Source organism: Acinonyx jubatus, chromosome E1, assembly GCF_027475565.1.
Source record: "Acinonyx jubatus isolate Ajub_Pintada_27869175 chromosome E1, VMU_Ajub_asm_v1.0, whole genome shotgun sequence".
NCBI classification, from domain to species: Eukaryota; Metazoa; Chordata; class Mammalia; order Carnivora; family Felidae; genus Acinonyx; species Acinonyx jubatus.
The window spans coordinates 43,375,225-43,396,753 of NC_069397.1; the positions used below are offsets into that span (position 1 = coordinate 43,375,225).

The window sequence follows — 21,529 nt, forward strand, 5'->3', positions numbered from 1 at the left end:
TCGCAGAATCCACATTGTTAGAGCTTTAAGGGACCTTGGGTCATCCAGAACAAGCAGGGGGTCCTGGGACACCTCAGAATTGCCCCAGACATCTTACCAAAATACCAAGCCTGGGAAAAGAGAAAAACAGATAGTTTACAGGAAAAAAGCAAGAAAAAAAAAAAAAAAGGTGGGGACTGAAAAGATGCTCGACTTCACCGGTTATAAAGGACCGCTGATAAAGCCACAGAGAGATGCCACTGTCCCGTGGATCAGGTAGCAGAGATCCGGAGGGGAGGTAACCCTGTAGCCGGCTGGCGCATGCTGTCACCTCCTCTGGAGAGAAATGTGGCTGATCCATCAGATGCCCTTTGACAGAGCATTGCCACTTCTAAGAATTTATCCTCGGTATGTGAGCAAAGGCATCTGTGGGAGGATGCACTGGGGAGCCGTCTGTTATGCCAAAGTCTGGAAATAATGGATATGGAACTGGTTAATTAAAGTGTGGTCCCCCCCCTCCGCCCGAAATGCACTGCTGTGGTCGACAAGGAGGAGCTATTCTGTGTTCCCGCTTGAATAAAAAAGAGGGAGAATGCCTGTCAATGAGGCTGTGTATGTGGAGTCTGGCTGGGAGGAAAATGAAAATCAGGTTTCGATGTAGCCTCTGGGGAGAGAGATTGTGGGTGCTGGCAGGGAACGTCATTGTCACTCACTCTGAACTCTTTTCAACTGTTGATGTTTTACATCGTGTGTATTTTTTTAAAGCTAAATTCATAGATATGCTCAGGCTCATATATATGCTCACTTCAGACGGATGAAAATATCTGGAAGGAGGGTTCTTTCAAAGGCCCCCCCAGGGGAAGCTGACAGGCATGACATCCCTGGTGGAAAAACTCTTCATCCTCTAATTTCAGAGAGATGGAACCTCTGTGACATTTGTGGGCTAGCCTGGGCGCATCATTGTCTTCGACGAAGGGCCTTCCGGATGAGTTACAGGAATCCGACTTACCAGGAGCACACACACTGTGGGGTGGGTGTGTGTGTGTGTGTGTGTGTGCAGCATATCTGAAGTGTGTAATTGAACACACAGAGCACCTGCTGGAGCACTCCCTTGTGATAGAGGTGGATGGGGCAGGAGGACAGGGGAGGTGAGCTATTGTGTTATTTAAGTGCCCAAGCCTTGTTGAGCTTTGGGACAACCCAAACTAGCCCCACGAGCCACCCTGGTCCCCAGAGTGCCTGGTAGCCTGCCTTCCAGGTGAGCCGCCCATGGATGAGTTCTCTGGGGCGAGGCTGGATGATGCACCACTTTACAATTTTCGTGCCCAATCCTTTTATATCAAAAACAACTTCAGTGCTGTTTTCTGTCTTCTTCCTTTCACACAAATGATCTCATCCTCCCACTGCTAGCCGGGTGGCACTTACTGTTTGGAAGGGGGGAAAAAAACAGAAGCTGCCATTCTAGAACCTCAGCAGTGGGGACAAAGGTGAGGGGCTTTCCGGCCGCAGCCCTGCCTCAGGGGACCTGGCACCGCGGCCTGTCTCCCGTGGAGTAACTTTCGTGAGCAGCTCCACACTCTGCTCCAAGGCCTTGCCAGAGTCCCTCCAGAATCCCCCATGTTCCTCAAAGGACATAGAATGCGGCCCCGAGACCCTGCTCTTTGGGGTCTCCTGCACCCAGAGAAGCAGAAAGACACTTCTAGTCTCCTCTTTCGGGTACAACAGAGCAATTCTCAGAGACATTCCAATCCTCAGAGGGCCTCATTTCAGTTTTAATTACCGTGTTGTCCGTTGGCTCTCTCCAGAGAGGCTGACAGGCACGGCCACGGCTAGAAGTTCGTGCCCCCCGGCCCTGAGCATCTCCCACTGTTTTTTAGTTAAGGGTCACTCTGCTTGGCCTGTAGGACCCTGAATTCTCAGGACCATGGAGGTGGAAGGACCCCCAGGGGCCACCTGGTCCCAGCAACTAGCCACTGCCCAGACCTCCCCTGCTGCCTTCCTGACAGAGTCACCCAGCGCTCTCATGATGGCCTCTGTCGACGATGGCTTGTGGCCTCTGTTGACGATGAGATGGGCGGGGGGGGGGGGGGGGGGCATGGAGGGAGGACGAAGAAGGGGCCAGCAGGTGGAAGTGTTGGGAGGTGCCCCAGATGTGTGACATCCTTAGAGTGGATCACCACTTTCCCTTCAGTGCCTTTTTTCCTTCTCAAGGGACCTTTCCCCCCACACCTCTCCTGCTCTCTGAGGTTATACTGAGAAAAATCCACAGAGGTGCCAGTGCAAGGTGTTAAGGCCCACGAGTTTGGCATTTTAACAGAAGCCAGAGCCACTTGAGAAATGAGGTAACAGCCCAGAGAGGGAAAGTGACCTCCCCAGAGCCACACAGCACGTCCATGGCAAATCTCAGCTAGCACAGGTCTCCTTCCTCCCCTTGCACATCCCCTCCCAGGCTCCATGTGGCTTCCCCGGCAATGGCTGGAGTGCCAGAGGGGGACTCTCAGACCCACCTGGCCAGTCGTGGGCGCACTTTTCAGCCAGGCTGAACTGGCTTTACTCCTTTTGAAAGGAGAAGCATACACCCTGCTTAAAAATGCCTGCTAATTTTCCTAGAGAAAGTCCACAATTCCTGGAGGATGCCTGGGTGTCCCAGGTGGAATGGCTTTCCCCTCTGGTGTGCTTAAATAACAGAAGCAGCATTTGTTGCTGGAAAATATCCATTAGGTTAATGAGATTTTTCTGCCCACGGAGATGAAGCACTTCCCAGTAGTGGGCATGCTGCGGTCGGACACGTCGCGGTGTGAACAAGAACTTCAGAACCGCCATTCCATTCCGCCCACTCACGTGGTAAGCCCCGCGAGTGGAGTGGGCTCATTCATTTTTCTGTCCACTTTGGCCATTTGCTCCCTTGCTGTCTCCTGGAGTCACCTTCCTGTCATTTCCAAAGTCTGTGCATCCCCTGTTAGCACCAAAGCTGCTCTGGAGGCTCCTGGAAGGTCAGCCCTCCCTGCACCTGCCTGGCCTATTCTTAGCAGCTCAGTTTTCCCCAAGTATTGTTTCAGTCATTTATCGTTACCATGTCTTACTCAAGAAACAGACATGAGATGCTATTTATTTACCTACTTCTTCCCGCCCTCCTGAATTGCAGATGAGGTGTGGTGGCAAGGGTGCACGCCTGGGAGGAGGGCAGACCAGGCTTGACGCTTGGCTGTCCCCTCCTGGCTGTGTGACGTTGGGTAAGTAGCTTGACCTCTCTGAGCCTGGTTCCACATCTGAAAAATGGGAATACTAGCACCTCTCTCTCCGGGCTGTGGTAAGGAGTGGCAATGATTCATATAAATGACGGGGCACAGTGAGCGACCAGCCCTTAGTTACACTCCTGAACACCTACCGTGATAATCTGCAAACATGCCCCTGTGTTATTAAGCTCTCGGAGGCCAGGTTGTGGAACTGAAGATGGGTTACAGAGGGACTGTCACTTTCTGCCTTCTGCACTGCATATTTTCCCAAATCCAATAGGTCTGTATTTCTTTTGTGTGTGTGTGTGTGGCTAAAAATTTATCATATTAGTAACGATTCTCATTATCAAAACTTCCAACAGCAGCATGAGTTACTTTTATAATCAACAAGAAGTATTTTGAAAAAAATTTTGAAAATTTTTGAAAAAATTCACCTCAGTGACTCCATTTTCCACTCTTCTGGTGTCTTTGAGTCTTTGCTGCTCTGTCCACCTTCCAGCTCTGTCTGACCTCTCCAGCCCTGCCTGTCATCACCTCTCCACCCTCACCCCAGCCACGTTCCCCTCCACCCGGGCAAGGTGGAACTGGAGGAAAGGGCTGCCCCTGCTGCCCTCCTCCCAATGCACCCTCACTCCTGCTGAGGCCAGAGCCCCTCTTCCTGGCCCCTCACCTGCCCCTACTCTGGGGAGGACCCTGGAGGTTTCCTCATACCCGGTGCAGAGAGCTCCGCTCGGGTTAGTTCCTGTGGCCACACTCACAGACGAGCTTGTGGGAACCTGTGGGTTCTAACCAGAGCTGGCTCTTAATTACTCTGCCTTGTTCGCGTTTCTTCCCTTCCCTTCCCTTTACCCCCGTCCTCCACTTCTGGGCTCTAGCGGAGGTCAGTGGGCTCACAGCTCAGAAAGATTCAAAGGTCTCAAGGTGGGCCTGGCAGCTCAAAGCTGCTGAGGTCTATTGCAGACATAGACTCTGTTACTAGGCCTCTGTGGGCTAGCCTGGGCACCTGGCTGCCTTAGACCAGAGAACCTTCCAGATGGGCTGTAGGTAGAAAATGCAGGTGCTGGAAGTGTTTTTCCTGGGCTCTATATGCACCTGCAATGCACATGCTTTGTACAGATCCTAGGCCTCCTGTTTTTGTTTTTGTTTTTGTTTTTGTTTGTTTCGGTGATGGATTGGGCTTTCCCCCAAGGCCTCTGCTCTCCTGTGCCCTGACGCTGTTGACCAGCTGCCTGGCTGGAGTTCACAGTAGCAACAAAACAAAAACAGTAATGACTAAACAGTCATCACTATATCGCCCCACTGAATTTGCAGATTCTATCCATTTTTTCACCGGGGGAAACTGAGGCTCAGGGTGGCTAGGTAACCTTCCCGTGGTCCCTCAGCCCTTAGGGGCGACGCTCAGCAGTACAGTGGCCCCTTCCTCCTCCTCTGCCTGGAGGACACTCCAGCCTGAGCATTGCTGCCTCAAGGGGCCTCCTCTCCCCAGGCTGTATACCTCCTGCCTGGCTCTCCAGCACTGGGCCTGATTTCAGGGGCTCAGCTCTGCCCTCCTGACCTTTCTCTGTCCTTCAAGGACACCAGACTGGAGTGCTCTGGCAAAGTATGGGGTGGCTGCACAGGGCACGTCACCTGCAAATGCCTCCCAGTGCCTGGAAGTCCACAGACACACTCCTCAGCTCCCCACCAACCCGCAGAGGACATATCTGAAGTCCTGAGACAGTGGGGCGGCTCCGCAGGGAATGTGAGCTGCAGACCTCAGCAGTTAGAGAGACAGCTGACTGGCGACGCGGAGCCTTCATCGCATCTGCCCCTCATCTGCTGTTTAGCACCTGGCACACTGTGGATACTTAATACTAATTAAATTCATAATGAACGTCAAAAAGGCCAGCATGGGGTAAATGTATGCATCTTTGCACAATAGTTCTACAGCGTGATGAATGAGCCATTAATGGTTAATAAGGGATAAATGTGAATGTGGGAAAATCTGATTGCAAAGGAGTTTCCTCTTTCCTCCCCTCCCCAGATTTTTAAATGAAAATGTAGGATAATTTCCCTTTGGTTGTCCTTGTAGTAGGATTTATGATGAAAAGAACAGGGACAAGAACTTTTACGTGCTTCTCCGTATAGACTTGGGCACAAATTTGGAGTGTTTCTCAGTCGGTGAGAACCAGCGCAGAACAGGCCGTGGGGAGTCTTCTCTTCCGGAATGGACAACCAGTGTCCCTTGCAGGAAAGTCCTCTTCTCCAGACCCAGAGCTGATGCCCTGGCATCTGTTTTGGGAGTGTGTCCTGTAAGACAAACTGGGTCAGCTGGGTCAGAGCATGGAGGCCGCTTACTCTTCTCAGTGCACACCAGCCAGCTCTGAGAGTTCAGGACACTCAGCCCTCCTTCCCGTAACAACCCCCTCTGGGCAGCGCCTGGGTGGCTTAGTCGGGAAAGCACCGAACTTTAGCTCAGGTCATGACCGTGTCGGGCTCTGTGCTGACAGCTCAGAGCCTGGAGCCTGCTTCGGATTCTCTGTCTCCCTCTTTCTCTGCCCCTCCTCTGCTCGCACTCTGTCTCTTGTCTGTCTCTCAAAAATAAATAAAAACATTAAAACGAAAAAAAGCAACCCCCTCTGGACGGAAGACCTTGGAGGAAGCACTGTGCCTGGCCTGGGGTCACTGGGCTTGGAGGGAAATCAGAGGGGGTTCATGATTGCTTAGGTAAGTGGGTGACAGTGAATTGCTTGGTGCCCCGAGGGACAAGGTGTGAAGAGTCCAGACAAGAAGCAGGTCACCAAATGCCCACACAGGAGTGGCACTCGGGAGGCCTCAGCCAATGATAGTGTCGTGTGGGAGTGTGGCTCCAGTATGGCCAGATCATTCCAACTTCTCGAGATAAATCAGAAATTGTACTTTGGAGGAAGATATCAGGGCACGTGGCTGGCTCAGTCAGTAGAGCATGTGACTCTTGATCTTGGGATTGTGAGTTCAAGACCCACGTTGGGGGTGGAGATTACCTAGAAATAAAATCTTAAAAAGAAAAAAATATCCACTCTCTTAGCAACTTTAACAAAAAGGAGGAGGAGAAGAAGAAGAAGAAGAAGAACAAGAAGAAGAAGAAGAAGAAGAAGAAGAAGAAGAAGAAGAAGAAGAAGAAGAGGAGGAGGAAGAAGGGCACCTGGGTGGCTCAGTCAATTAAGCATCTGACTTCAGCTCAGGTCATGATCTTACAGTTCATGGGTTCAAGCCCCTCTTCAGGCTCTGTGCTGACAACTCAGAGCCTGGAGCCTGCTTCAGATTCTCTCTCTCTCTCTCTCTCTCTCTGCCCCTCTCCCACTCAAGCTCTCTCTGTCTATCTCTCAAAAATGAATAAATGTCAAAAAAGAAATTGTATTTCAATTGAATGTCACCATTTTCAAGTGTGAGTTACTAACTTAGAAGATTTAAACTAATATACTTATGGGATGTTTGTCTGGTTTAAACTGTATCTGGAAGGATTCAAGCTAGACAGCAGGAAGAACTTCCTGAGATGGGGATTTTGAGAGCTTGGGAGAAGCATATCATATGGTCCTGCTCCTGCCAGTTTGGAATTGGGGTGACAACCAGGAGTCGCTTATGGAAAGTCATTTCCAAAGGAGTGACAGCAGATCCCACTGCAGAGTGCTGGGGCTGGGAACTGCCTTCATCTCTGTGGCAGAGGCCAGCCCTTTGTCTACTTTGGGATATTCTGGTGCCATCCTATTGGAAGGGAGGAGCAGGGACTGAAGATTCCCCTTAAGGAGGTCCAAAGCACCTGAGCCCATGACCCTCAGCAAATGGTTTTTGCTGACGGACACTCCGAGTCCTGTCTCTGGTCAATATCATGACTGACCCTGGACGACTCAGCCTCCCGATCCGAAGGCCTTATGTTTTGCTCTTCAAGGGTTCCATTGATCTGATACTTGTTGGTTGCTGTCTTTTAACGAAGGGACGTTTTATCAAAACTCCCAGCCAAGGTGTCTAAAAGTTCTAAAAACGTTCAGCACGTCCAGTTGAAGGCCTACTATGTGCCAGGCACTAGGCTACTTGGAACCACTCAGTCCTGGCCCATAAGAAACTGAGTCTGGCTAGGGAAGAAACACACACACACACACACACACACACACAGGGGTTTTATAAGTTAGTTTTATATGTATGGTAAAGGTGTTATTATGTTGAGGTGTCTTGACATACTGTTCTCTTACAAGAGAGGATGCCTGGAGCAGGTGTTACCTGAAGGCTTCTCTCCAGCATTGGTTGTCCTCTATCATGACTCAGGGATTTTCACTGAGCATGGGATGGGAATGTGGCTCAGAGATGAGAATGATGTTGGGACTGGGTCCCCACCAGGATGTCAGACCAGGCTAGGACTGGTCCCCAGAGCCATCAGGAGAGAATTGTCCCTCTGTGGCCGATTTAGCCCAGAAGTCCCATAGTGTTTTACTCTTGAGACAGCTCCAGGGGACAGGCAGCTGGATGTGGTCTGACTGTCGCAGCTTTGCTTATGGGCACTGAGGGAATGCTGGGGGCCAGCCTACCTCCAGGGCTCTGTGTGGTTCTGTTTTCCTCTCATAAAAGGGAATCTTAGTTTTGCTCATTAGAATCTTCTCTCACCTCTGCAGCACCTAAGGAAACCGCAGCTGTTCATTGACTCAGCCACTGTCACCACCGCGTGGAACCTTGACCTACCCACTTTAGTCTTTAGGAATAGTCCCCTTCTTGAATGATACAAACCGGTGAGGAAGTGGAACTCCACTCTCACTTCTGGGAAACAACTTGTCCTACAGTTCTTCTCACATGGCAGTGAGCTTTTACGCACACACTCGAGCCAAATGCCTGGGTTCAAATCCCAGCCCTGCTATGTTCTAGCTGTACATATGAGCTTGGGCAGGTTGCTCGACCTCTCTGTGCCTGAGTTTCCTTATTTATAAAATTGGTGTAAAAATAACAATACCCACCTCATAGGGCTGTGAAAAGAATTCAGTGAATTTGGGTTTATAATGTGCTTAGAAAAGAGACTTGCACATAGCAAGTGGTAGCTGAGTGTTTGGATTTAAAAGATCCTTCAGTACATTCTCTGGAATTCACAAGTCCCCTTTTTTGCATTTCACAACTAAGCCCTGTCTGCCTTGAAATCCAGGGTGAGACAGGCCTATGCAAATCTGTAGGAAGAGGAGAGAGAACACCCCCCGCCCCGCCCCAGTCCTTGACAGTGACCTCAGGACATAGCCGTGGCCCCATCAAGTGTGCAAAGTCTGGAATCTCCAAAGCCCATTCAGATGCCGGTGCAGGGCCACATGAGCTTCAGTCACCTGTGACTCTGAAGGCTCCTTTGCTCAGTCCATCCTCACTAGCAAGGGTCACGGGGAGTGGAGGAGGGCGTATTGACTCCCAAATACGGGAGAGTGGTGGGCTGGCTTCCCAGCCTCCTCCCCTCTGTTCTTCTCTTGCCTGTTCATCCATTCCTTCCTCTTTGAAGGCAAAAAACACCAAAAAGCAAAAACAAAAACAAAACAAAACAAAACACAGTGCCCAAGGCAGGGGAGAAGGGCCCCAGAGCTCCATGACCTCACAGACCTGGCTTTTCTGCCGGGGTGACTGTGATGTCATGCCCTCCCTCCCTCCCTGGCCACGCAGCCCCTGGGGCCCGCAGGACGGATGCATCAGTTCCATCCTGCCCGTAGACCTTTGTGCACCCATAGCCCCCTTGCAGCCCCCGCTCAGCCCATCTCTGCCCGTAGGGGCTGCTCCTGCCGGTTTAGAATCCAAGTAACAATCAGGAGTCGCTTATGGAAAATCATCCCAATGGAGTGACAGCACGTCCCACTGCTGGGCCCGGGAACTGCCTTCATCTCTGTGGCAGAGGTCCGCTCTTTGTCCACCGGCTCCTGGGCAGAGAAGCAGCTGCGAGATCCCTCCCTGTTTCCTTAGGTAATGTTGCTGCCCTTCCCTGGGCAACACTTGGGGACCGGCACTTCATAACACACCCAGTGTCCCCCCTGTATCTTCCTAGCTGCCTGGATTTTGGAATTGAATCAGATCGAGACTGGCCTGCAGAGGAGGCCGATCTCCAGACCTCAGTGCAAGAGGGGGTCAGATTTTCCTAGGAAAACTTGCTGCGTTGTATGTGGGTGAATTTAATTTTGACTCCTGCACACCCCATTAGTGCCTTTCATCCCATGATGCCTTGCTTTTTCTTTTCCTTCTCTCTCCTTGTCCCTTGTGTTGGACATGTGATAGGAGTGCAGACATACATGTTTGCAGATTTGTTTATTCATGCAGTGACCATTTCAGTGCCTGCCGTGGGCCAGGCAGAACGAGAAGCTCTGAGAGGTGGGGATCCTCCCCTCCAGGGCCGCACCTCCCTCTGCCTGTGGCCCTCGGTCCCTGCCCCCGTTCAGAGATAGCATTTACTCAGGTCTGCCCCCATACGATGCTAGTGGCAGGAGGCAGTTTGGCAGGATGTATAGAGAGGCTTAAAAATACTGCTATCCAGGGGTGCCTGGCTGGCCATCCTAGCTGGCTCCTCCTCTTCCAGCCAGATTGTTCTTAAAGCATCCTCAACACCGTTGGCACCTCCACATTCTCCCAACGTGCCCACCCTCCTAGCTGAATCCAGGCTGGACTTGGCCCTCAGTCTTTCTACTATAATCTCTGTATCAGTCAGCAAGGCCAGGATGATGCTGCAGTGACAAACAAGTCCCAAATTCCAGTAGCTTCACACATCAGGCGACACTGCTTCTGTCATCTTCCAGCCTTATGGGTCATCTTTTAGGTGATTGAAAATTTTCTGCAGCCTCCTGCCTTGGGGCCTTTGCATCTCGTCTCCCCTCTGTGTGGACTATTCTTCCCTGCCACTCTCTTCACCTTGCTAACTTACCCGTATCCCTCAGGCCTCTGCATAAGCATCGCTTCCTCAGGGAGGTTCTCTCCCACCCCCCAGGCCACACAGGTGCCCCTTCTATGCTCCTGTGATCTTCTGGCCTTTCTTGTGACACTTGTCTCACTTGATTGTCCACTGTCTCCCTTAATGGTGCCTTCACAAGGGCAAGGACGTGTCCGTGTCACTCAGGGCTGTGGCCCCAGCACCTGCACCCTGGTTGCCAACCTAACTACACATGAGGTTCATCTGAGGAGCTTTTAAAACATGATGCCCAGGCCCTACCCCAGGCCAGTTGAATCCTAATCACTAGGGTGGGTCCAGGCATTAGCAGGTATATTTTTGAAGCACTGTAGGGAATCCTCTGCTCAGTTGGTTGAGCATCTGACTCGATTTCAGCTCAGGTTATGATCCCAGAGTCATGGTATTGAGCCCTGTGTCAGGCTCCATGCTCCATGAGGAGCCTACTTAAGATTCTCTCTCCCTTTGCCCCTCTTCCCCCACTCTCTAAAATAAAACAAACAAAAAAACCAGGATGGGAAAGATATTTTCCTAGGTAACAATATGTTAATTTCATATTTCGCTTCAGCCAAGCTTTATTATGCACCTTACATGGGGCAGGCTCAGTGCCTGGGAAGGGTATGATTATACCCATTGTACAGACCAGGAAAGTTACTGTAGGTGGGTGGGGCACAAATAAGCAGTAAAGGATTGCAATAAATATTAGCTCCACCATCAGTCAAAAACAAAACCTCCATTACTTTTTAAATCACTGCTTAGGCCTTTCTTCTTTCCTTATTACTCTCTCCTACCTGCCATCCGGTCCCCTTACTTCTAAGTACAGAGGGTTAGGATGACTTATTCTTCATTACCCACAGTTTGCATGTGTTTATTAAAAAGTTTTTATGTTTATTTATTTTATTTTCAGAGAGAGAGAACATGAGTGGGAGAGAGGGAGAGGGAGAGAATCCTAAGCAGGTTCCATACTGTCAGCACGGAGCCTGACGTGGGGCTAGATCCCATGACCGTGAGATCGTGACCCGAGCCGAAATCAAGAGTCGGACGCCCAACTGACTGAGCCACCCAGGCACCCTGCACGTGTTTATTTAAATGTCAGGAATACCTGGCCATTGTCGGCTGCTACAGATCTCTGAAGCACACACTCCCAGGGGAACTGGTAATGGGTGCCCAGCCCCTGCTGGCAAGCTGTCCACCCTCTGGCAAGCTAAGTTCCTTTCTGGAAAAAGTGTGGTGTACTCTGCATAGAGAAATCCCTGTGCCTGACCACCAAGGCAGCCCTGAGGCAGGGCAGGCAGAGGGGCGCCTAAGCCCCATGAGGCTTTGGCTCTGTCCCTGGAGTGTATTTTATGTCATTGTTGAAAACTACGTAGGAGAGCTGAGATGGTCTCAGGTATCAGAAGACAGACACAATTTTGCTTCATCTCAGCACAGCCTTTAAAGGTGGGGTTATAGTGTCACATTACAAATGAGGAAACTGAGGCTCAGAATGGTTAAGTCACTTGCCCAAGATCACACAGCCAGTAAATTGCAGAATCAGAATTTGAACCCAGGTCTTTCATCTTCAAAGCCTGTGTTCTTTCCATTTCCCTCTGGTCAATTTTTTTAATTTCCAAGATCAGACTCTTCCTCTTTTCGGGACACCTGCCTCCTGTCCCTAGAGAAAGGTACATACTGTTAGAAGCTTTTCTGGCATGAGCCCACTCCAAATTCGCTTAATTTTGCTTTGTCATGCCTGCCCGGTTCCCCCCGCTGGGAGACCGGGAAGTAGGTCATGGCTACAGGGAGCACATGCTCTGGCTGCTGTGAGGGTGGCCTCTGGTTTCGAGGCTGGGCAAGGGCCAGACCCCAATGCAGCACCACCCTCTGTGGGCCCTGCTCAGGTTTCTCATCCCTGGCCCTGAGAAGTCTTCCTGAACCTTCACATCGTTGAGTTTTACATGGAGTATTGCACATTAGCAGGGAAATTGATGGTTCAGGGAAAAATTAACCTTCATTCTCTTGCAGATCTGTGGATGGTTGAGCCTGGCTGATTGTGGAAGGGGTTGGCTCACCCATCACAAGCCACTTTGCAGAACGGTGGTATGAGCTGCTAGGCACCTTGTCACTTCACTTTCCCCTCCTTTATATCACAGAATGATCTTCAGAAATAACCATGAAATGAAATGATAGTAATAATGGCCAGAAAAGAAACAGAAGGAAGAAAATGTTTCTCTGACAGAACTCCATACATATAATTATGCCACAATTACAAAAAAGAAAAGTAAATATTATGGTACCAAATAGGACAAAAAGCACAAGTACTTATTAAACTGTTATTATATCTATGGAGGTTTGATTGTTGGTTGCAGCCTGATATAATGATAATTTATGTAAATCACTGTTCAGTTACTAATAAGTGAATTTTCATGAAAGTGAGACATCTACAGAAGTTGCCTGTAATTTAGCAACCACTAAATCATACCACGGAGGTACTGCTTTACTGCTTAATTTTTTTAGTTTTAAACACGATAACTCAACAATTAAAAAAGAAGACGTTTCCATTTGAAATATATTATTCAGACTCAGTAAAATATATCACGTGTGAGTAAAAGTTGTACTTACCAAGCACAAATATTACACTTGGCAGTTCACACTCAGTGTCGCTCTTTTAAATTTTAAACACAAATAAAAATCTCCATGTGGCCCCACGAAAGGACAGCATTAAAGTAAGTCAGCTCCTAGGTGGCCGAACTACCTTGGTTCACGCTTACAACCTACTTCCTAAATGCAGGAACGTGCTGTCTCACTAAGACTGAAGCCACAAATGGTGCCCGAAGCAAGCTCACAATTCTGAACTGTTAACAACTTTCTCTTGCAACAACCGTGTGGAGCCAACTCCACATATGTTGGGGCCAATTGTGTACCTGGGAGTTCTCCAAGTGACTTCTATGGAGAAAACCAGGTTTCCTAAAGGGTACGTTTTTTAAAGTGCTAATGTAAACCTTACATACATGTTATTAACACTCACCGGCAATGACACCGATTGTTTATAACTTAGAGACCAAGAACACATTTTTGAGGAGGAGTATTTTAGCACAAATACCGTTTAGGATTGTAGGCACATGGCGCTCATAAAACCAGGCTGGCTGTTAGTCGGTTTTATTATTGATTTTGGATTCTCTACAGACAGTCCACCCCTTTATTACCTTGCCGTGTGGCAGCCACTTTCTCCACCTCACCCTTGGTCCCCACATTGTACTCCAGCCCCTTGTCCTGGTGGAGCCAAAGGGAGATTATAGAACTTTGCGGACAGTCCTCCTAGGACTGAGGAAACTGAGGCAAAGCCTTGTTTGTTCGGGGAAGATAAGGCCACTTGCCAGATCCCAGGTCCGTTGACCTTCTTCCTGGACAGGAAGAAGCCACTCTGGCTTGAGGGTTCCCTCTCCCAGTGCTCTCAAGTGTATCTGCACCTTAAAATGTCTTCTCGTGGAACTTTTGCTCTGTTATATTTACTGCCTTAAAAAACAAAACAAAACCGAATAGATAAACCAGAACAGGTTAGGTTTGAGAAGATTGAAGTGAGCAATGGGTTTGAACTACATTCCTGCGGGTTTTTCTTAGGAGGAATGATCTCTCCAGCCATTCACAATCAATTGACTGAATTCAGAAAAAGGCTTCCATTTGTTGTTTACACTTTGCATTATTGGTTTGTTTCCTTAAAATACAATCATTAGTGGTCATTAGAATATTTAAAAGGAGTGTGTTGGACCTAAATGATGCATGAATTTATTCTTCTTTTCCGAGAGTAGTTTATACTGTGGGTTTTAAATTAATTTAAAAGAACACTTTTCTTGGACAGTTGCCCAAACGATACCATCAGCCATACAGTTGAGAGTGTGCCCCCTGCTGGTGCTTCGGTCACTAGACTTTTGCTGGCTGACCGCCATTGGCTAGAAACTGGTCAGCCTATGAGCAGGCAGGGACTTGAGCATGTGACCACGCTGTTGTAAAGTCATCAGTTCTGTGGAGAATGGAAACCTGCTTTCTGGCACCATGTGCCTCCATCTGCTCTAGGAGGCTGATTTCTTGTCTTCCTTTGCTGTCGACTAGCTGGGTGTCTTTGGGCAACTTGCGTAGCTTCTCTGTTGCCTCATCTGCAGAGTCAAATAACCTTCTTACCAGACAGAAGGTGGACTCTGAGCGGAACGCCTTTTTGAGTTTCTCTCCTCCTAGAAGGACCTCTGATCCTTCAAGCTGTTTAACAACCACAGGTTAATAATTGGGAAAAGCAAAGGGAACACTTCTGTTCAGATAAGCGTGCACATTTTTGTCCTCTGGCTGGACAGTGACTGCGGAAGGAACTGCCTGCAGTTACAGCCTTCTAGGGCAGACGTCTCTGGAGAGGGCTGCTGTATCCAGGAGCCTGTCACTGGCATTTGGAAATTGACTGTGGTCGGTCTGCTGACTCTGACAGCTAATGGTGTACTGAGAATTATCCCTCCAAAGAGGCCTTTCCATTGCCTCAGGAGACGCCAGGCATCCCCTCCTGGGTGCTGTGATGCCTCCTCCCTCAGTCCCCACCCCATCTGTTCCCCTCTTCTTCCCTCCCCAAGCCCTCCTTCCCCTCGCAAGGCTTTATGCTGCTGCAACCTTTTCTAATGAGGAAGCTCTGGCCAGGACCTCTTCAAGCTTAATTATGTAACCTGCCACTGCTTCTGGTTCAAGGATCACCCTTGAAAGGCGGTCAGAGGTGGGCACACGGCCAGGGCCAGTTTACTTACCCCCCGGAACTCAGGCAGTGCAGGAATTTGCACTCTGCAAGAATTAGCAGCTCCACTACCAGCCCCGGAACCAAACCTGCAGGAAGAACGCTCTTCATTCCTTGTTAATTTCCAGCAAACAGGACCGTCACAGAGAGAGCTTGTTGGCTGCTCTGGCTGCACAGGGAACTGTTCTCCTGGACGTTGGCTCGGGGCCTTTAGCTGGCGCCTGGCCTTAAGTCTCTCTGATCTGGGCTTCTCCAAAACGTCTTGCCTCTCAACCATCACCCTCTTGACCAGAGGTGCCCCTTTGCCTGGAGATGATCCCTTTGCCTGATAATGACCCTGTCACCACCCTCTCCAGCCAAGAAGAAGGGGTTTGTTGCTCTGGGCCTGCTCTCCTTTCAAGTCTTAGCCTAAGTTCGCCGTACTTAGCTCACAGAATCAGACTCTTGGGGGACAAGCCAATCTGCCTTCTCTCTTCTGGTCTGAGACTGTGGTTATCTTTTTGTCTTCCCTCCCAAACCACATCTGAGAGAGCAGGGAGCACACCGTCCATCCCTTTGTCCAGCCTGGAGCCTCTGCACGTGGTAGGCAGCATTCCGAGAATAGAGTTGCCCATGGGGGTCGCTTTGCTCTGAAACTATCCCTGTGTCGTTCAGTATTTGTATATGTTTCTCCTTGGCCAGACTGAATACACCAAAGGGCAGGAACCACATCTGCTCCTTTTTCTGGTCTCTGGTGGGGGCTGGTACGTGCCTTCCCCATAATCTGCTTGCTGACCTAGTCCCTGTAGTACCTCCAGCTGCTCAGCCAAGGCCAGGCCACCGGGGTTGCTCTGTCCTGTTTATATCATCCTCTCCCTGCCTGGCCTGTTCTGCTGCCCATAAGGTATCCTGGGGCCGCCTTCCGTAATGGAGGGCATGTGTGCACAGGCATGGGCATGGTACCCCACCACACACACATACACACAGCCTCTAAGCACAGCATCAGTAACGCATGTGTGCACAGAAAGCTGCTATAAACTTCAGTACACAGCTGACATGCCTCAATCAGCCCCCAAGCCTCCCTCCACGGTGTGGTGATTGGCGAGCCTCTCACTTAGGAGCCCATTTCTCTCTGCCTGTTAATAATAGATGCTTCCTACAACCTCAGTGTGGCTGCTTTGATTTAAAAGTGATCTTAACCGAAGAGACTAACGGGTGGGTCTGAACTTGCGCCTTTTAAGCACAAGGCATTACTCTTAATTAACAGGATTCTATCCTTTGATTAGGAAAAGGCCCTCCCCCCCCCCCATCACATCATTAGCTACCCACATCTGGACAGCTCCCAAAGCAGACTCCTGTTTTGAACTAAGCCCAGGTGTGTTCGCGGAACACCCAGAACGCTGTGAGAGCCACGAGTGCCATTTCAGCACACAGAATATGCAAGCCTGGGGCTGTGTGGCAATCAGTGTGAGAAGCCCGGAGGGGTGACTCCCACCCCATTTCCTCCCACCTGGGAGAAGAGGTCTCTTCCATACACCTCACCATTCACAGCGGGAAAAGATCCCTCCTCCTACAAGGGCCCACTCCTAGTCTGCAGATACATACGGGGTATGAGAGCACATTGGTTAGCTGTCATCAGTGCAGTTCCTGGGTCAGACTCCCCACCTGATTTATTTCCTTCCTCCACCACAGACCAAGGGGCAATGTATTACTTTGTTTGTGGCCCCTCCAATGGACGGTGCAGAGGCTGGGGCCATGGAAGGGCCAGAGCTGTGGGGAGGAGCTCTCTTGCACCTCTGGCCTGCTCCCCAACCCTGCTGGCATATGGGAGAGAAGGGAGGAGGGGGCCCGGCAGGGCAGGTGGAGAGCCACCATTCTGGGGCTCTCCTGGTACTCAGTGGGACAGAGCAAGCCCTGTGGGCTTTTTGCATCATTAAGCTTGAGTGGAGGAAGGCCATGCCGTCGAATAGAAACTGATTTGGAGGCAAGCAGACTTCTTCACACCCAGGCTTTGCCACTGTAGCAGGGGGAGCCTCAGACAAGTGCCTTAACCTCTTGGAGATTCAGAGCCGTCAACAATGGCGCTGTTAATACCTACCTCACTGGAGGGTGGGGGAGACCGAGTGTGGCACGTACTTCAGGGTCTCCCATGATACCGGCACATGGCAGATGTGCTGTCCCAGTCCATTTCTTTCCTTCCTTTCCCCCAAATCCAGTTGTCGTTAAAGTACCAGTCCACATGAGTGAGCAGACTTACTTGTCTGTTTGCTTCGGTAACTGACTGCTACCAACCTAGTGCCTTAAACCAACACAGACGTTTATCTGACGGTTCTGGAGGTCAGAAGCCTGACGCAGCTCTCACTGGGCTAAAATCAAGGTGTCGACGGCACTGCACACCTTTCTGGAGAATCTAGGGGAGGTTTGCTTTCTTGCCGTTCCCAGCTCCTGGAGCTGTTTACATTTCTTGGCTCATGGCCCCATCCATCTTCAAAGCTGGTGACGACCAGCTGAGTCTTTCTAATGTCACATCGCTCTGACGCAGACTCTCCTCCCTCCATCTCCCACGTAGAAGGACCCTTGCGATTACACTGGGCCCACCCGGATAATCTAGGATCAGCGCTCTATTTTAAGCTCAGCTGGGCGACAATCTTAATTCCATCTACCTTCTTACTTCCCTTTTGCCATGTAAAGTTAACAGATTCGTAGGTTCCGGGGGTTAGGACATTGAACTTCTTTGAGAGGCCATTCTTGCCTACCACATTAACTAAAGGCAAATGCATAGTTTTACTTAAGAGAAAAAGATTTAATAATTAATCTTTTCAAACCAGATCTGGAAGATGTGGGATAAGTATCTTTTTTTTTTTTAGTTTTTTTAATGTTTATTTATTTTTGAGAGAGAGAGAGAGAGAGAGCAGAGGAGGGGCAGAGAGAGAGAAGGAGACACAGAATCTGAAGCAGGCTCCAGGCTCTGAGCTGTCAGCACAGAGCCGATGCAGGGCTCGAACCCATGAACCTCGAGATCATGACCTGAGCCGAAGTTGGTCAGAGTTGGAGTTGGTGGCTTAACTGACTGAGCCACCCAGGTGCCCCTAGGGATAAGTATCTAAATTAGGATACAAATAATCCAAATTATACTTGATAATACCTTTGGTCACATTGTACTTTTTTTTTTTAACGAGGTTTTTCTAAGTAAAATCAGTTCCGTTTGTATCCTGTTACAACATCTTAACTAATTTTATATTTTTTTCACCTAAAACAAGCCTTTAATCACTGGCTTCAGGTGTTTAGACACTCTTGATCCCTTGGATATTACTTACAAGTGCACATTTCATGGCTCCCTGGAAAATGCTGTCCACACAGTAAGCCACAAGAATGAAAAGGAAATCACAGAGCTGTTTAATCGTAAACAGTCTTCTACATGGTTTCTAATTACTCTGCTCTTTGTCTTGAACTGAGAACTGTGGGTGACAGGGTGACAAGTTCTTAGATAATCATATGATGTGGCTTCATCCTGAGCCCCCAGGCACCCAGTGACAGAGCATCTACTCCCAAAATGTCCCCAGGGCCACATGTGAGAAGAGCTGTGGACTTCATGCATGGCCTGCATTGGTGACAGCTTCTCTTGCCATGACATGTTCCCTCTGAGCATATTTCGGATTCTGATGTCCTTATCTCTCTTCAGTAAAAAGAAGCAAATTCAGTGATCTGTACGCAGTGAACTTACTTTGTCGTATTTTCGTTCGTTGTTGGTGTAGCCTGAAGGAATCAGATCATTTCTCTCCTCCCTGACGGGAAACACAGATTGATGTCCTAGAATTGTGACGGGGACTCAAAGAGAACAGTGAAAAGTAAAATCTATGACTTGGGCAAAGATAGCCTGTATAGCAAAGACGTGGTATTTTTTAAGTAAACAGGATAGCATCTGACCTGTAGTATCAAACACATGGGTTTGATGTTATGGAAAACAGTGGTTTTCTATCTTACTTGGGGTATCCTCATTGAAATGTCCCCCTGACTTAGGTTTGTATCCTGGCTTCAGTGCTGACTAGCTGTGTGACCTTGGGCAAGTCACTTCACCTCTCTGTGCCATAGAGGGGCTCTTTCTTTCTATCCTTCTTCCTTCCTTCCTTTCTTTTTTAAATTTTTCTTTAACATTTATTTATTTTTTAGAGAGACAGAGACAGAGTGCCAGCTGGGGAGGGGCAGAGAGGGGGAGACACAGAATCCGAAGCAGGCTCCAGGCTCCGAGCTGTCAGCACAGAGCCCAACGCGGGGCTCGAACTCACGAACTGTGAGATCATGACCTGAGCCGAAGTCGGCCACTTAACCGACTGAGCCACCCAGGCATCCCGAGGGCCTCTTTTTTAAGGTCCATTCCAAGCTTGAGAACCCAGAATTATATGAATCTGTCCTAGCCAAGCAGGGGCTCCCAGACAAATGCCTGGAGAACAAGGTCTGCTTTGGGGGGAGGGGGAGAAGGAACAAAAATAGGAGAGACCTTGATGACAAAGATGACAAACTTAAGGTCATTCCTGGTTAGCCCGACACCCAGCCGACATAGCAGTTATATCCCATTCATTTTGGTCACTTGAGGTTTACAAAGGGGTGGGGGAGATTTTGAGTTCCTTCCCCGATCACGATCACAGGGGAACATTCTCTCCTGGGGGCTGTCAGAGGTATGGCTGTTAGGGGGCTGGGTGGCCCGTACGAGGGAACAGGCTGGCTGTCAGATTTGCAAGACCGCATGAGCTGTGAGCTTGGGAAGTGCTAGCAGTTCATGTTGCCCCATCTCCCCCCTCCATCCCACCAACACCCATCTCCCTGCCCCCCACCCTCATTGGTTCGCCAGTTTAGTGAGGACCTTCTCTGGGCCGGGTGTGGGCCAAGCGCTGAAGCCACGGTGGTGAAGAAGGTGGCACGGCCCTCCCACCCTCAGGACATTAACCCTCCTGGACCAGTGCCAAGCAACCAGAGAATCACAACACCGTGCAACAGGCGTTTACTGGGCACACTTGAGGGCGTCTGGCGGAGCCAGGAAGGGCTTCTAGAGCTTGAGTGGGAGTTCGCCAGACGCAGGGGAGGGCAAGTAGAAGAGGGCTTTCCTGGCTGGGAGACGAGCACGCACAAAGGCCCGGACATGAGAGAGAGTGGCGTGGTGAGGGCGGCACATGCCGTTTGACAAAGTGTGCCGTGTGGCCTTCAGTGCGCATTCTTTCCTACGTCGGTCTGTGAAGGTACATGGAGCACCTAGCCCGTTTACCGAGCACCGCACTAAGAACTGAGCTGTTTACCGTGGTTTAAAAAGACAAGTGCAGGAGTCTCCACCCTCAGAGAACCTCTAATGGGGAGTCTAATGGGGTACAATTAGAGTATGAGGGGACAAGTATGACGGTGAACGCTGGACCAAATGTGGAGTGGAGGGAGGGCAGGGAGGTCACAGGATCCCTACCTGTGTCTCAGGAACGTGGAGGTTTCCAGCTTAATCCCACAGATGTGGGGTCAGGGACATGTGTGGTGAAGGCTTCAGAAGTGAGGGCGTCGTGGTGTTTCCCCTTCCCCAAGACACCGGACGTGTGTGTGTGTGTGTGTGTGTGTGTGTGTGTGTGTGCGCGCGCACACGTGCGTGCACGAGCCCCTCCCCAGCGATCCCTGCCTCTATCGGCATCTGCACACCCTGAGCTTGGGAGGACAAGATGGTGAATACAGCCCGGGCCTGCTGGCTCGGAGGGCCCGTCAGAGGCCCACCCTCCATCTCTGTGGCAAAACAGCCTTCCGGGTGAGCAGCCTGTTTCTTCCCATCCATTTTCCCTCCCTTTCCCTGCGCGTAGCCAGTTCTGTGTTTTAATGGATGTGACCTTGTGCCTCCCCCGCAAAGGTATCTTCACCTGCCACTCCCTGCTGGCCCACCCACCTGGGGCGGTGCCCTGTGGCCCAGCGTTTTTTCCTGGGCCCCCCCTCTGCACTGTGGGGAGCCACAACCCCCGCCCCGACCAAGGCCAGGACCTCTGCTCTTCCCACAGAAGAAGTGAAAGCTTCTGAGATGGTACAAACATTGCAAAGCCACCTCTGTGGTTTGTTTTATCACAGAAAAATTTGCCCTGGGGGTTGGATCTGAGCCAAAGCCAGACTGCCCAGAAGAGAAGAGGTTTGTGTGCAAGCGTCTTAATCTCAGACGGTCCTCGGAGTGAACCACTTTCGAGCTGTTCAGGCCCAGGGCTCCAACTCCCCGCCCACAGCAGAAGGGCATCTGTATTTTTCGATTTAGGAAAAGAAAATAAGCTTAATTTCGAGCCTCTTTTGCAATGTTTTAAAAACATCTTTATTAAGATAATAACTCACAGACCATAAAATTTGCCTATTGAAAGTTACACTTCAGTGGTTTACGGTATTCCTTTAAGATGTTGATGCTGATGGTAATTCCTGAGACCCTGGGAAGACCCAACAGCAGCTCAGATACAGGCAGAGGAGACAGCACTGAGTCACATGAATGCCTCCCGCTTATGACCAACAGGCGTTCAGGGTCTCCCCTTGGCTTACACCCCCAAGGTATGGTGTTTCCTCATTTTCCATGTAGAATGTATTTCCCATTATGTGTCTAAGTTTTTTGTACTTCTTTCTTGCTTCACGCTGATAACATGGAGTCATACGCATTAAGTGCGTACCTCAGGGGCACCCAGGTGGCTT

The 21,529-nt window shown here is 49.9% G+C and overlaps 1 protein-coding gene and 1 long non-coding RNA gene across 19 annotated transcripts in view; one reads left to right on the plus strand and one right to left on the minus strand.

The window, feature by feature from the left end:
- MAPT (microtubule associated protein tau) overlaps nt 1-21,529 on the plus strand; it is a 96,110-nt gene that overhangs the window by 17,295 nt on the left and 57,286 nt on the right. The window lies entirely within an intron of this gene.
- On the minus strand, nt 5,270-8,811 carry LOC113596953 (uncharacterized). The gene is made up of 2 exons (XR_003417772.2): nt 8,531-8,811; nt 5,270-5,504 (listed from the first exon to the last, which is right to left on the minus strand). It is a non-coding gene; the product is annotated as an uncharacterized LOC113596953 (long non-coding RNA).